Source organism: Photinus pyralis, unplaced genomic scaffold (genome assembly GCF_008802855.1).
Source record: "Photinus pyralis isolate 1611_PpyrPB1 unplaced genomic scaffold, Ppyr1.3 Ppyr1.4_LG6, whole genome shotgun sequence".
Classification (NCBI taxonomy): Eukaryota; Metazoa; Arthropoda; class Insecta; order Coleoptera; family Lampyridae; genus Photinus; species Photinus pyralis.
The window spans coordinates 6,417,348-6,430,853 of record NW_022170663.1 but is presented as its reverse complement, the minus strand read 5'-3'; the positions used below and the strand labels follow the sequence as shown (position 1 = coordinate 6,430,853).

The window sequence follows — 13,506 nt, the reverse complement described above, 5'->3', positions numbered from 1 at the left end:
GGAATGTGGTAGCCCGCGACACGATCTCACTGATGGTGGAGTCAAACCTTCAAACGCGAATTGCGGGTGAACCGAACGTCGGAAGTGGGTACCGTCAAAGGGAATGTGGTAGCCCCCGACACGATCTTCCTGATGGTGGAGTCAAATCTTTAAAAGCAAATTGCGGGTGCACGAGGAAAGTGGGAAGCGGTTAGTGAATGTAGTAGCCTTCGACAAGATCTGTTATTGATGGTTGAATCGAAAGTGGCTAATAGAATACTGATCTGCCACACAAAAATGCGCTGAAGTCCCTTCGATCTCAAACGAGGACTTTGATAATTTTTTAATGAATGCCTTGTCTTTCATTCAGTTATTTATTTACACTCTTGAGAAGCTAGTTTTTTTCTGGGCAAAACTATAATGTGCGTTACATCGATATAAAGCTAATCGAAAATTCTATTAATTACAGGGTGTTACTTTTTTCCGGTCCATATAAAAATATTGATGATGGTTTCTGAAAAACGAAACGTCGTAATAAAAATCTGTGGGCACCATCGAGTATTTAAAACATCATTTTACTAAGCCCTAAAATACTCAACGTCTTTATAATTTAACCTACTGTATCACGGTTTCCAATTGAGGACTAACTGTTTTCTTTTGCAAGGCCCTGTTTAAAAATCTCCTCAACCACTAAAAATTACATCAAACCCCATTCCATGTATTCCATTAACACAATTTAACCTTCCATACAGACAATCTTTTTTGCTACATTCCCTTCCTCTATTGACGCCAAATTGCCAAAAATTTGTTTCATTACGCCGATACCCGCCTTAAACTTATGCTTGAAGCACATTTTCTTTATCTTCAAGAGTACCACTTTAAAGAATTTGGTGGTTTTTAATCATTACATTTAATTTTACTGTACATAAAGGACATTTACAAAACCCTTTACCACAGCATCATTGATTACAATTCCTTCCATCCCTGAAAATTTAAATTTCTTTGCTCTCGAGTTTTTGTTAATCCTTAAGTTCCCATAAGTTTCAAATTTGTCATTGGATATCAAAACGTATAGTTGAAGTTCAATGTTATCATTGCCTCCCAGAATCCGTCTCTACCATTGTCTAACTCTTATTAATCTTTCTTCGTTTCGCTTCTGTACCCTTAACTCAAACTGACCCCCAAATCTTTACAAACAGTTTAACTTAAATAGTTCCTTTCCTTATAACCACAATCTTATCCGTACTAAAGATACCCCTCTAGAACTTGCAAATCAATTTAAATTAGCATGTCCTCAATGTTTAGTCAAATTCGCCGTAACCTTTTCCATTTTCATTAATAAAATTTTCTCGTTTCCATGTTTTAGAAAGTTTTATAATTTTAGACTATTTACAACAAATTCGTTAAACGTATGATCTTCGAAATGAGAGAAATCAATGACCCTAAATTACCTACGCTTACGCATCCTAAATGACATAACGTTTTCGCTTATCAAATAACTTGCCTTTTAAAACCACCCAATTGCTCTTATCTAACACGCAAAGGTGTTAACCTTGCATTCATTTATTACTTTACTTTCCTATAATACACACAAACTATTCGACCGTCTTCGAGGCATGTTGGTCCTGCTTTTGTACGGGTACGTGTTTGCATTTTAACTTGTATCATTGTAGTTATCAATGCTTGTATTAATTAATCCTCCAATGAATTTTCTCCTTGTAAGTACGTATGTTATTTTCGAAAAACTAAAATCCCATATATTTAAATTCAGTTTGTTAACTAACAGTATCCCATTCGTTTTTAATTTGAGCGTTGTTCATGATCATTCAGAATCTAGGGGTTGGTCACGACTTATTTATGATTTCCTTCATTGCCTAACAATTGCCACCATTTTCCTTAATTGTCCGCATTTCTAGCATTGTCTTAAATTTCCCTAAATTTACACTAAATTTATCTGAATTAACGTGAAATAAGTACTAACATTACTTCCCTATAGAAACCTTTTATTTCCTTAAAATTTTCTCTAGATTTACTCTTACTAATACCATTGAATAATAGTGTTTTTATTCAATGCTAATACTCTAATTTTCTCAGACTTTCCTCTAGATTTCCTCAATATTTCTTTATACTTCCCTAAAATTTCCTCATTCCTTTGAAATTTCCTCCTATTTTCTCAACATTTCCCGAAAATTTCCTCTAATTTCGTTCAGTTTCTACATACTTCCCAGATTTTTTCTCAAAATTTTCTATATGAGGGACAAGAATTATTGCGCTCGTGATCAAACTTTCGTCCAAAATCGTGCAAAACTATACCGACCGAAATTGTTTTAAAGTGTTCTAGGTACAATAAATGATCAATTTTATGATATAAAACTTGTCTTCTTCTCAAGTAGGTACCTACTCAGTTATTAACCTATCTATTGCTTTTCAGACGGGAGGAATAAAGTGCATCACCATATCGTATCTGTTCCACCGTTATCATGGATGGAACATTTTCCAGTATTACCTTGAGGAATGGCACACGTGGATCATTGATATGCATTGTTGAATAACTGGTAGGTGTTTACTTATTTTTGCTTACTTATTGCTACTGTTTTCTCCGTCTGTTGAAACTTAGAATTTTATAATCTCTCCTCGTATACATCCTGGATCTGACAGAAGAAAAATCCTAATATTAACTTCACAAATCGCCTAATCTCAACTTCCCAAACATTCCAAAGAATTTACAATTTTCAGTTTTGAAAATAAGTCCTGTTTCCTATAAAAAGTTGCGTAGTAGGTACAGCTATTTTCAATTAGTTTAAGGATTTGAAAAATGCTTGGACCCATCAATTTTAGGTGAAAGATAATTTCACGGTAAAGTTAGTTTCACGATTATTTTACTCCAGAAACAATGTAGGAGGTTAAAATGTTAATAAATACAATATCCATCTAGATTCTATTGCAGCTGTAGAGCTACTAACTTTGTATCTCTTACGTTTTACGAGATTCCCTTAGTGAAAATTAAAAAACCTCACCCTGCATAATGCTTTTTTTAAATTTCTGTAAGACAAAAACTGTTTGGCCAAATTTGCCGCCCCGTAAATCTGCTGCCCTAGGCTCCTTGCTATTTAGCCTGCTGGTAAATCGGTCACTGATACAGGGTGTCAAATGACAAATAATTAAAATGGATGTTTAAGATTTTATGTGAATGGACACGTTCATACGAAAAATTAGCTACACAGATCAGTTTATTGTGTATTAAAATAGTTATTTATGTACTCGTATTAAGGGCATAATAGTGATGTTTATATTCTCGAGGGCGACGAGTTAAAAAGCTCGAGGGCCTATGGCCCGAGAGCTTTTTAGTCGCCCGAGAGTATAGATATCAGTTTAGGTTAGTAAGACATAAAAATATATACAGGATCTTCTATTAAAAAATCAGTAGGTGAAAGTTCCCATTAAACCAGAAGTAGGTACTTAATAAAAAATGACATTCTTTGTTCTATGTAGCATACGCATATCAAATTCGACAAAGATTGATTTGCAGATAGCGGAGATAATTAAGCGTTCCGGGACTTTTGGTGTACCCCGTATAAGGAAACTTCCATTTCAAAACATTTAGGAGAGGTGTTTTGAATTAATTTTTTCGCAGAAATATTTGAACGATTTGCGAAAAACTGTATATAGATTACCTTTCTCTTCTGGTTAGGGGGCTGCGTGCGGCCTTATTAACGAATAATAACTTAATTGTCGAAAGTCTAGGCTTACCATGACGTACAGGCACTTTGTGGGGGATCTCCACAAGTACTCAGCTCAAGAATAAGAATTTAATGTGTAGTAAACCAGAGTTCAAACTTTCATCCATTCTCAGATTTTGAAGTTTCCCAAATTTATTGCTGCCAGATTCTTTCATTCGGCGAAATATAAGTAAAAAGTAAATCCTTAATTTAATTAGAGAAACTAAATCAGGGATTCATTTTAAACTTATTTTGATAGGCTGTCCATGACTGAAATCCATCCTCTGCAAAACATCTTTCACACTTTTCATCGTTCTCTTTTATTATAAGCCTTATTAGAGGCCTTATTAGAGAAACACATGACCGGACAAACTAACAATTTATATAAAAAAATTTTCTCCAGGAAACTTAGTAAGACAAATTCATATAAAAATATGAAGTTGATCATTGTTTCTCAAAAACGAAATGTCGTAATAACTCTTTTATCTTTCTTCGTTTCGCTTCTGTACCCTAAACTCAAACTGACCCCCAAATCTTTACAAATAGTTTAACTTAAATAGTTCCTTTCCTTATAACCACAATCTTATCCGTACTAAAGATATCCCTTAGAACGTTCAAATCTATTTTAAGCTTGTCCTTAATGTTTAGTCAAATTCGCCGTAAACTTTGCCATTTTCATTATAAAAATTTTCTCGATCCCTATTTTAGAAACAGTATTATTTACAACAAATTCGTTAAACGTATGATCTTCGAAATGAGAGAAATCAATGACCCTAAATTACGCATCCTAAATGACATCACATTTTCGCTTATCAAATAACTTGCCTTTTAAAACCACCCAATTGCTCTTATCTAACACGCAAAGGTGTTAACCTTGCATTCATTTATTACTTTCCTATAATACACACAAACTATTCGACCGTCTTCGAGGCATGTTGGTCCTGCTGTTGTACGGGTACGTGTTTGCATTTTAACTTGTATCATTGTATTTATCAATGCTTGTATTAATTAATCCTCTAATGAATTTTCTCCGTGTAAGTACGTATGTTATTTTCGAAAAACTAAAATCCCATATATTTAAATTCAGTTTGTTAACTAACAGTATCCCATTCGTTTTTAATTTGAGCGTTGTTCATTATCATTCAGAATCTAGGGGTTGGTCACGACTTATTTATGGTTTCCTTCATTGCCTAACAATTGCCACCGTTTTCCTTAATTTCCCGCATTTCTAGCATTGTCTGAAATTTCCCTAAATTTACACTAAATTTCTCTGAATTAACGTGAAATAAGTAACATTACTTCCCTATAGAAACCTTTTATTTCCTTAAAATTTTCTCTAGATTTTCTCAGACTTTCCTTTAGATTTCCTCAATATTTGTTAATAATTCCCTAAAATTTCCTTTGAAATTTCCTCCTATTTTCTCAAAATTTCCCGAAAATTTCCTCTAATTTTGTTCAGTTCCTACATATTTCCCAGATATTTTCTCAAAATTTTCTATATGAGGGACAAGAATTATTGCGCTCGTGATCAAACTTTCGTCCAGAATCGTGCAAAACTAAACCAGCCGAAATTGTTTTAAAGTGTTCTAGTTACAATAAATAAGTTTTATGATATAAAACAGTCTTCTTCTCAAGTAGGGGTACCTACTCAGTTCTTAACCTATCTATTCTTTTTCAGACGGGAGGAGTAAAGTGCATCACCATATCGTATCTATTCCACCGTTATCATGGATGGAACATTTTCCAAGTATGTACGTCATTACCTTGAGGAATGGCACACGTGGATCATTGACATGCATTCTTGAACAACTGGTAGGTGTTTACTTACTTTTGCTTACTTATTGCTACCGTTTTCTCTGTCTGTAGAAACTTAGAAATTTATAATCTCTCCTCGTATACTTACATCCTGGATCTGACAGAAGAAAAATCCTAATATTGACTTCCCAAATCGCCTATTCTCAACTTCCCAAACATTCCAAAGAGTTTATTATACAGCTTTTGATTAACACCTGAAATAAATCTGGATCGCACAAAGGATTCGAATAATAACACAATTTTGATCCCGTGTACCCCGTATAAGGAAACTTCCATTTCAAAACATTTAGGAGAGGTGTTTTGAATTAATTTTTTCTCAGAAAAATTGTTTAACTACAGATGACCTTTCTCTTCTGGTTAGGGGGCTTCGTGGGGCCTCCCATACTTTTAAAATTATAACTTAATTGTCGAAAGTCTGGACTTATCATGACGTACAAGAACTTTGTGGGGGATCTCCACAAATACTAAGCTCAAGGACAAAAATTTAATATGCAGTAAACCAGAGTTCAAACTTTCATCCATTCTCAGATTTTGAAGCTTCCCAAATTAATGGTGCCAGCTTCTTTCATTAGGTGAAATAAAAGTAAAAAGTAAACCCTTAATTTAATTAGCGAAACTAAATCAGAGATCCATTTTAAACTTATTTTGATAGGCTGCCCACGACTGAAATCTATACTCTGCAAAAACATCTTTCAGTTTTAACTTTTCATTGTTCTATTTTATTATAGGGGCACTTTAAAGCTTTATTAGAGAAACACATGACTTACCAAACTCAAAATTTATATCAACAAATTTTCTCCAAGAAACTTAGTAACACAAAGCAGCCTATCAATTTAAATTTATAAATAAATAAATAAAAGAAGTTAGCATTTAGAGGTTTCCAAGAAAAGCATCCTTCTACAAGAAGATTTGGTGTGTTTCTAATGCCAAAACTCAAAATCCTCTATATAGTTTTTCTTTGTTATCAAGTGGCACCTAAAAGTATTAGAAAAACTTTCAGAGCTCTTGAGGATTTTTTTAATGAATGCCTTGTCTTTCATTCAGTTATTTATTTACATTCTTGAGAAGCGAGTTTTTCTCTGGGCAAAACGTTTAGAAACTATAATGCGCGTTACATCGATATAAAGCTAATCAAAAATGCTATTAATTAAAGGGTGTTACTTTTTTCCGGTTCATATAAAAGTATTGATGATGGCTTCTCAAAAACGAAACGTCGTAATAAAAATCTGTGGGCACCATCGAGTATTTAAAACATCATTTTACTAAGCCCTAAAATACTCAACGTCTTTATAATTTAACCGACTGTATCACGGTTTCCGATTGAGGACTAACTGTTTTCTTTTGCAAGACCCTGTTTAAAAATCTCTTCAACCACTAAAAATTCAAACCCCATTCCATGTATTCCATTAACACAATTTAACCTTCCATACAGACAATCTTTTTTGCTACATTCCCTTCCTCTATTGACGCCAAATTGCCAAAAATTTATTTCATTACGCCGATACCCGCCTTAAACTTATGCTTGAAGCACATTTTCTTTATCTTCAAGAGTACCACTTTAAAGAATTTGGTGGTTTTTAATCATTACATTTAATTTTACTGTACATAAAGGACATTTACAAAACCCTTTACCACAGCATCATTGATTACAATTCCTTCCATCCCTGAAAATTTAAATTCCTTTGCTCTCGAGTTTTTGTTAATCCTTAAGTTCCCATAAGTTTCAAATTTGTCATTGGATATCAAAACGTATAGTTGAAGTTCAATGTTATCATTGCCTCCCAGAATCCGTCTCTACCATTGTCTAACTCTTATTAATCTTTCTTCGTTTCGCTTCTGTACCCTTAACTCAAACTGACCCCCAAATCTTTACAAACAGTTTAACTTAAATAGTTCCTTTCCTTATAACCACAATCTTATCCGTACTAAAGATACCCCTCTAGAACTTGCAAATCAATTTAAATTAGCATGTCCTCAATGTTTAGTCAAATTCGCCGTAACCTTTTCCATTTTCATTAATAAAATTTTCTCGTTTCCATGTTTTAGAAAGTTTTATAATTTTAGACTATTTACAACAAATTCGTTAAACGTATGATCTTCGAAATGAGAGAAATCAATGACCCTAAATTACCTACGCTTACGCATCCTAAATGACATAACGTTTTCGCTTATCAAATAACTTGCCTTTTAAAACCACCCAATTGCTCTTATCTAACACGCAAAGGTGTTAACCTTGCATTCATTTATTACTTTCCTATAATACACACAAACTATTCGACCGTCTTCTAGGCATGTTGGTCCTGCTTTTGTACGGGTACGTGTTTGCATTTTAACTTGTATCATTGTATTTATCAAAGCTTGTATTAATTAATCCTCCAATGAATTTTCTCCATGTAAAGTACGTATGTTATTTTCGAAAAACTAAAATCCCCTATCTTTAAATTCAGTTTGTTAACTATAATAGTATCTCATTCGTTTTTAATTTGAACGTTGTTCATGATCATTCAGAATGTAGGGGTTGGTCACGACTTACTTATGATTTCCTTCATTGCCTAACAATTGCCACCGTTTTCCTTAATTTCCCGCATTTCTAGCATTGTCTTAAATTTCCCTAAATTTACACTAAATTTCTCTGAATTAACATTAAATTAGTAACATTACTTCCCTATAGAAACCTATTATTCCCTTAAAATTTTCTCTTGATTTTCTGGCTTTCCTCTAGATTTCCTCAATATTTCTTAATATTCTCTTAAAATTTCCTCATTCCTTTGAAACTTCCTCCTATTTCCTCAAAATTTCCTATATGAGGGACAGGAATTGCGCTCGTGATCAAACTTTCGTCCAGAATCGTGCAAAACTATACCGACCGAAATTGTTTTAAAGTGTTCTAGGTACAATAAATGATAAGTTTTATGATATAAAACAGTCTTCTTCTCAAATAGGTACCTACGCAGTTATTAACCTATCTATTCTTTTTCAGACGTATCTGTTCCACCGTTATTATGGATGGATTTTCCAAGTATGTACGTCATTTCCTTGAGGAATGGCACAAGTGGATCATTGGCATGCATTCTTGAACAACTGGTAGGTGTTTACTTATTTTTGCTTACTTATTGCTACCGTTTTCTCCATCTGTTGAAATTTAGAATTTTATAATCTCTCCTCGTATACTTACATCCTGGATCTGACAGAAGAAAAATCCTAATATTGACTTCCCAAATCGCCTAATCTCAACTTCCCAAACATTCCAAAGAATTTATTATACAGCTTTTGATTAACACCTGAAATAAATCTGGATCACACAAAGGATTCGAATAATAATACAATTTTGACGAGTGCAAAAATTTATTCCGAAACACATAAAAAAATTAATACAAAGTCTGAAAGAAAGACAACCTTGCAAAGCTCATTTGGACATAATACCTCGCAATCAGGCGGTTCATAATTCAAAATTTTATAAAATATTAAATTACGTACAGTTTTTTTCTTTAGTGATCCAAATAATCTGGTCGTACAAGGTTTATTAAAGACACAAAACCACTCGCTGATATCTTAGGAAACTTTTTTTTTATTAAACCGGATCTTGATAACTAAGATGAGAAATTTTCGGGGGCTGCCGAAGAATGTTAGCCTGATCTTTACAATTTTTAGTTTTGAAAATAAGTACGGTTTCCTATAAAAAGTTGCGTAGTACAGCTATTTTCAATTAGTTTAAGGTAAATATTTGAAAAATGCTTGGACCCATCAATTTTAGGTGAAAGATAATTTCACGGTAAAGTTAGTTTCACGATTATTTTACTCCAGAAACAATGTAGGAGGTTAAAAGTTTAATAAATAATATAATACAATATCCCTCTAGATTCTATTGCTGCTGTAGAGCTACTAACTTTGTATCTCTTACGGTTTACGAGATTCCCATAGTGAAAATTAAAAAACCTCACCCTGCATAATGATTTTTTTTTTAAATTTCTGTAAGACAAAAACTTTTTGGCCAAATTTGCCGCCCCGTAAATCTGCTGCCCTAGGCTCCATGCTACTTAGCCTGCTGGTAAATCGGCCACTGATACAGGGTGTCAAATGACAAATAATTAAAATGGATATTTAAGATTTTATGTGAATGGACACGTTCATAAGAAATATTAGCTACACAGATCAGTTTATTGTGTAATAAAAAAATATATACAGGATCTTCTATTAAAAAATCAGTAGGTGAAAGTTCCCATTAAACCAGAAGTAGTTACTTAATAAAAAATGACATTCTTTGTTCTATGTAGCATACGCATATCAAATTTGACAAAGACTGATTTGCACATAGCGGAGATAATTAAGCGTTCCGGGACTTTTGGTGTATTCCGTATAAGGAAACTTCCATTTCAAAACACTTAGGAGAGGTGTTTTGAATTAATTTTTTCGCGGAACTATTTGAACGATTTGCGAAAAACTGTAAAACTATAGATGACCTTTCTCTTCTGGTTAGGGGGCTGCGTGGGGCCTCCCATACTTTTAAAATTATAACTTAATTGTCGAAAGTCTGGACTTATCATGACGTACAGGAACTTTGTGGGGGATCTCCACAAATACTAAGCTCAAGGATAAAAATTTAATAATATGCAGTAAACCAGAGTTGAAACTTTCATCCATTCTCAGATTTTGAAGTTTCCCAAATTATTGGTGCCAGCTTCTTTCATTCGGCGAAATAAAAGTAAAAAGTAAACCCTTAATTTAATTAGCGAAACTAAATCAGGGATTCATTTTAAACTTATTTTGATAGGCTGTCCATGACTGAAATCCATCCTCCGCAAAACATCTTTCAGTTTTAACTTTTCATCGTTCTCTTTTATTATAAGCCTTATTAGAGAAACACATGAACGAACAAACTCAAAATTTATATAAAAAAATTTTCTCTAAGAAACTTAGTAAGACAAAGAAGTCTATCAGTTTAAATATACGAGTACAAATGAATAAATGAAACAAGTTTTAGAAGCATTTAGGAGTTTCCAAGAAAAACAACCCTCTACCTACAAGAAGATTTGGTGTATTTCTAATGCTAAAAGTCAAAATCCTCTAAGGTTTTTGTTTGTTATCATGTGGCACCTAAAAGCAATAGAAAAACTTTCAGAGGTCTTGAGGATTTTTTTAATGACTGCCTTGTCTTTCAGTTATTTATTTACACTCTTGAGAAGCGAGTTTTTTTCTGGGCAAAACGTTTAGAAACAATAATGCGCGTTACATCGATATAAAGCTAATCGAAAATGCTATTAATTACAGGGTGTTACTTTTTTCCGGTCCATATAAAAATATTGATTATGGTTTCTTAAAAACGAAACGCAATAAAAATCTGTGGGCACCATCGAGTATTTAAAACATCATTTTACTAAGCCCTAAAATACTCAACGTCTTTATAATTTAACCTACTGTATCACGGTTTCCGATTGAGGACTAACTGTTTTCTTTTGCAAGACCCTGTTTAAAAATCTCCTGAACTACTAAAAATTACATCAAACCCCATTCCATGTATTCCATTAACACAATTTAACCTTCCATACAGACAATCTTTTTTGTTACATTCTCTTCTTCTATTGACGCCAAATTGCCAAAAAATTATTTCATTACGCCGATACCCGCCTTAAACTTATGCTTGAAGCACATTTTCTTTATCTTCAAGGGTACCACTTATAAACAATTTAGTGTTTTTTAATAATTACATTTAATTGTACTGTACATAAAGGACATTTACAAAACCCTTTACCACAGCAACATTCATCACAATTCCTTCCATCCCTGAAAATTTAAATTTCCTTGCTGTAGACTTTTTGTTAATCCCATAAGTTTCAAATTTGTCATTGGATATCATAACGTAGGTATAGTTGAAGTTCAATTAATCATTGCCTCTCAGAATCCGTCTCTACCATTGTCTAACTCTTATTAATCTTTCTTCGTTTCGCTTCTGTACCCTAAACTCAAACTGACCCCCAAATCATTACAAACAGTTTAACTTAAATCGTTCCTTTCCTTATAACCACAATCTTATCCGTACTAAAGATACCCCTCTAGAACGTGCAAATCAATTTAAATTAGCTTGTCATCAATGTTTAGTCAAATTCGCCGTAAACTTTTTCCATTTTCATTAATAAAATTTTCTCGTTTCCATGTTTTAGAAAGTTTTATAATTTTAGACTATTTACAACAAATTCGTTAAACGTATGATCTTCGAAATGAGAGAAATCAATGACCCTAAATTACGCATCCTAAATGAAATCACGTTTTCGCTTATCAAATAACTTGCCTTTTAAAACCACCCAATTGCTCTTATCTAACACGCAAAGGTGTTAACCTTGCATTCATTTATTACTTTACTTTCCTATAATACACACAAACTATTCGACCGTCTTCGAGGCATGTTGGTCCTGCTTTTGTACGGGTACGTGTTTGCATTTTAACTTGTATCATTGTAGTTATCAATGCTTGTATTAATTAATCCTCCAATGAATTTTCTCCTTGTAAGTACGTATGTTATTTTCGAAAAACTAAAATCCCATATATTTAAATTCAGTTTGTTAACTAACAGTATCCCATTCGTTTTTAATTTGAGCGTTGTTCATGATCATTCAGAATCTAGGGGTTGGTCACGACTTATTTATGATTTCCTTCATTGCCTAACAATTGCCACCATTTTCCTTAATTGTCCGCATTTCTAGCATTGTCTTAAATTTCCCTAAATTTACACTAAATTTATCTGAATTAACGTGAAATAAGTACTAACATTACTTCCCTATAGAAACCTTTTATTTCCTTAAAATTTTCTCTAGATTTACTCTTACTACTACTCTAATTTTCTCAGACTTTCCTCTAGATTTCCTCAATATTTCTTTATACTTCCCTAAAATTTCCTCATTCCTTTGAAATTTCCTCCTATTTTCTCAACATTTCCCGAAAATTTCCTCTAATTTCGTTCAGTTTCTACATACTTCCCAGATTTTTTCTCAAAATTTTCTATATGAGGGACAAGAATTATTGCGCTCGTGATCAAACTTTCGTCCAAAATCGTGCAAAACTATACCGACCGAAATTGTTTTAAAGTGTTCTAGGTACAATAAATGATCAATTTTATGATATAAAACTTGTCTTCTTCTCAAGTAGGTACCTACTCAGTTATTAACCTATCTATTGCTTTTCAGACGGGAGGAATAAAGTGCATCACCATATCGTATCTGTTCCACCGTTATCATGGATGGAACATTTTCCAGTATTACCTTGAGGAATGGCACACGTGGATCATTGATATGCATTGTTGAATAACTGGTAGGTGTTTACTTATTTTTGCTTACTTATTGCTACTGTTTTCTCCGTCTGTTGAAACTTAGAATTTTATAATCTCTCCTCGTATACATCCTGGATCTGACAGAAGAAAAATCCTAATATTAACTTCACAAATCGCCTAATCTCAACTTCCCAAACATTCCAAAGAATTTACAATTTTCAGTTTTGAAAATAAGTCCTGTTTCCTATAAAAAGTTGCGTAGTAGGTACAGCTATTTTCAATTAGTTTAAGGATTTGAAAAATGCTTGGACCCATCAATTTTAGGTGAAAGATAATTTCACGGTAAAGTTAGTTTCACGATTATTTTACTCCAGAAACAATGTAGGAGGTTAAAATGTTAATAAATACAATATCCATCTAGATTCTATTGCAGCTGTAGAGCTACTAACTTTGTATCTCTTACGTTTTACGAGATTCCCTTAGTGAAAATTAAAAAACCTCACCCTGCATAATGCTTTTTTTAAATTTCTGTAAGACAAAAACTGTTTGGCCAAATTTGCCGCCCCGTAAATCTGCTGCCCTAGGCTCCTTGCTATTTAGCCTGCTGGTAAATCGGTCACTGATACAGGGTGTCAAATGACAAATAATTAAAATGGATGTTTAAGATTTTATGTGAATGGACACGTTCATACGAAAAATTAGCTACACAGATCAGTTTATTGTGTATTAAAA

At 33.1% G+C, this 13,506-nt stretch overlaps 1 long non-coding RNA gene across 3 annotated transcripts in view; it reads left to right on the top strand.

Moving 5' to 3' along the window:
- Window positions 1–1,582: 1,582 nt before the first annotated feature.
- LOC116174840 overlaps window positions 1,583–13,506 on the top strand; it is a 33,392-nt gene continuing 21,468 nt past the window's right edge. For 2 of the 3 annotated variants that reach the window (XR_004146178.1, XR_004146179.1), the window contains exons 1-4: window positions 1,583–1,618; window positions 2,411–2,534; window positions 5,377–5,510; window positions 12,692–12,815. This is a non-coding gene — a long non-coding RNA (uncharacterized LOC116174840). Of the gene's footprint in view, window positions 1,619–2,410; window positions 2,535–5,376; window positions 5,511–8,493; window positions 8,598–12,691; window positions 12,816–13,506 lie in introns of all 3 variants that reach the window. The other variant, XR_004146180.1, reaches the window with a different exon arrangement.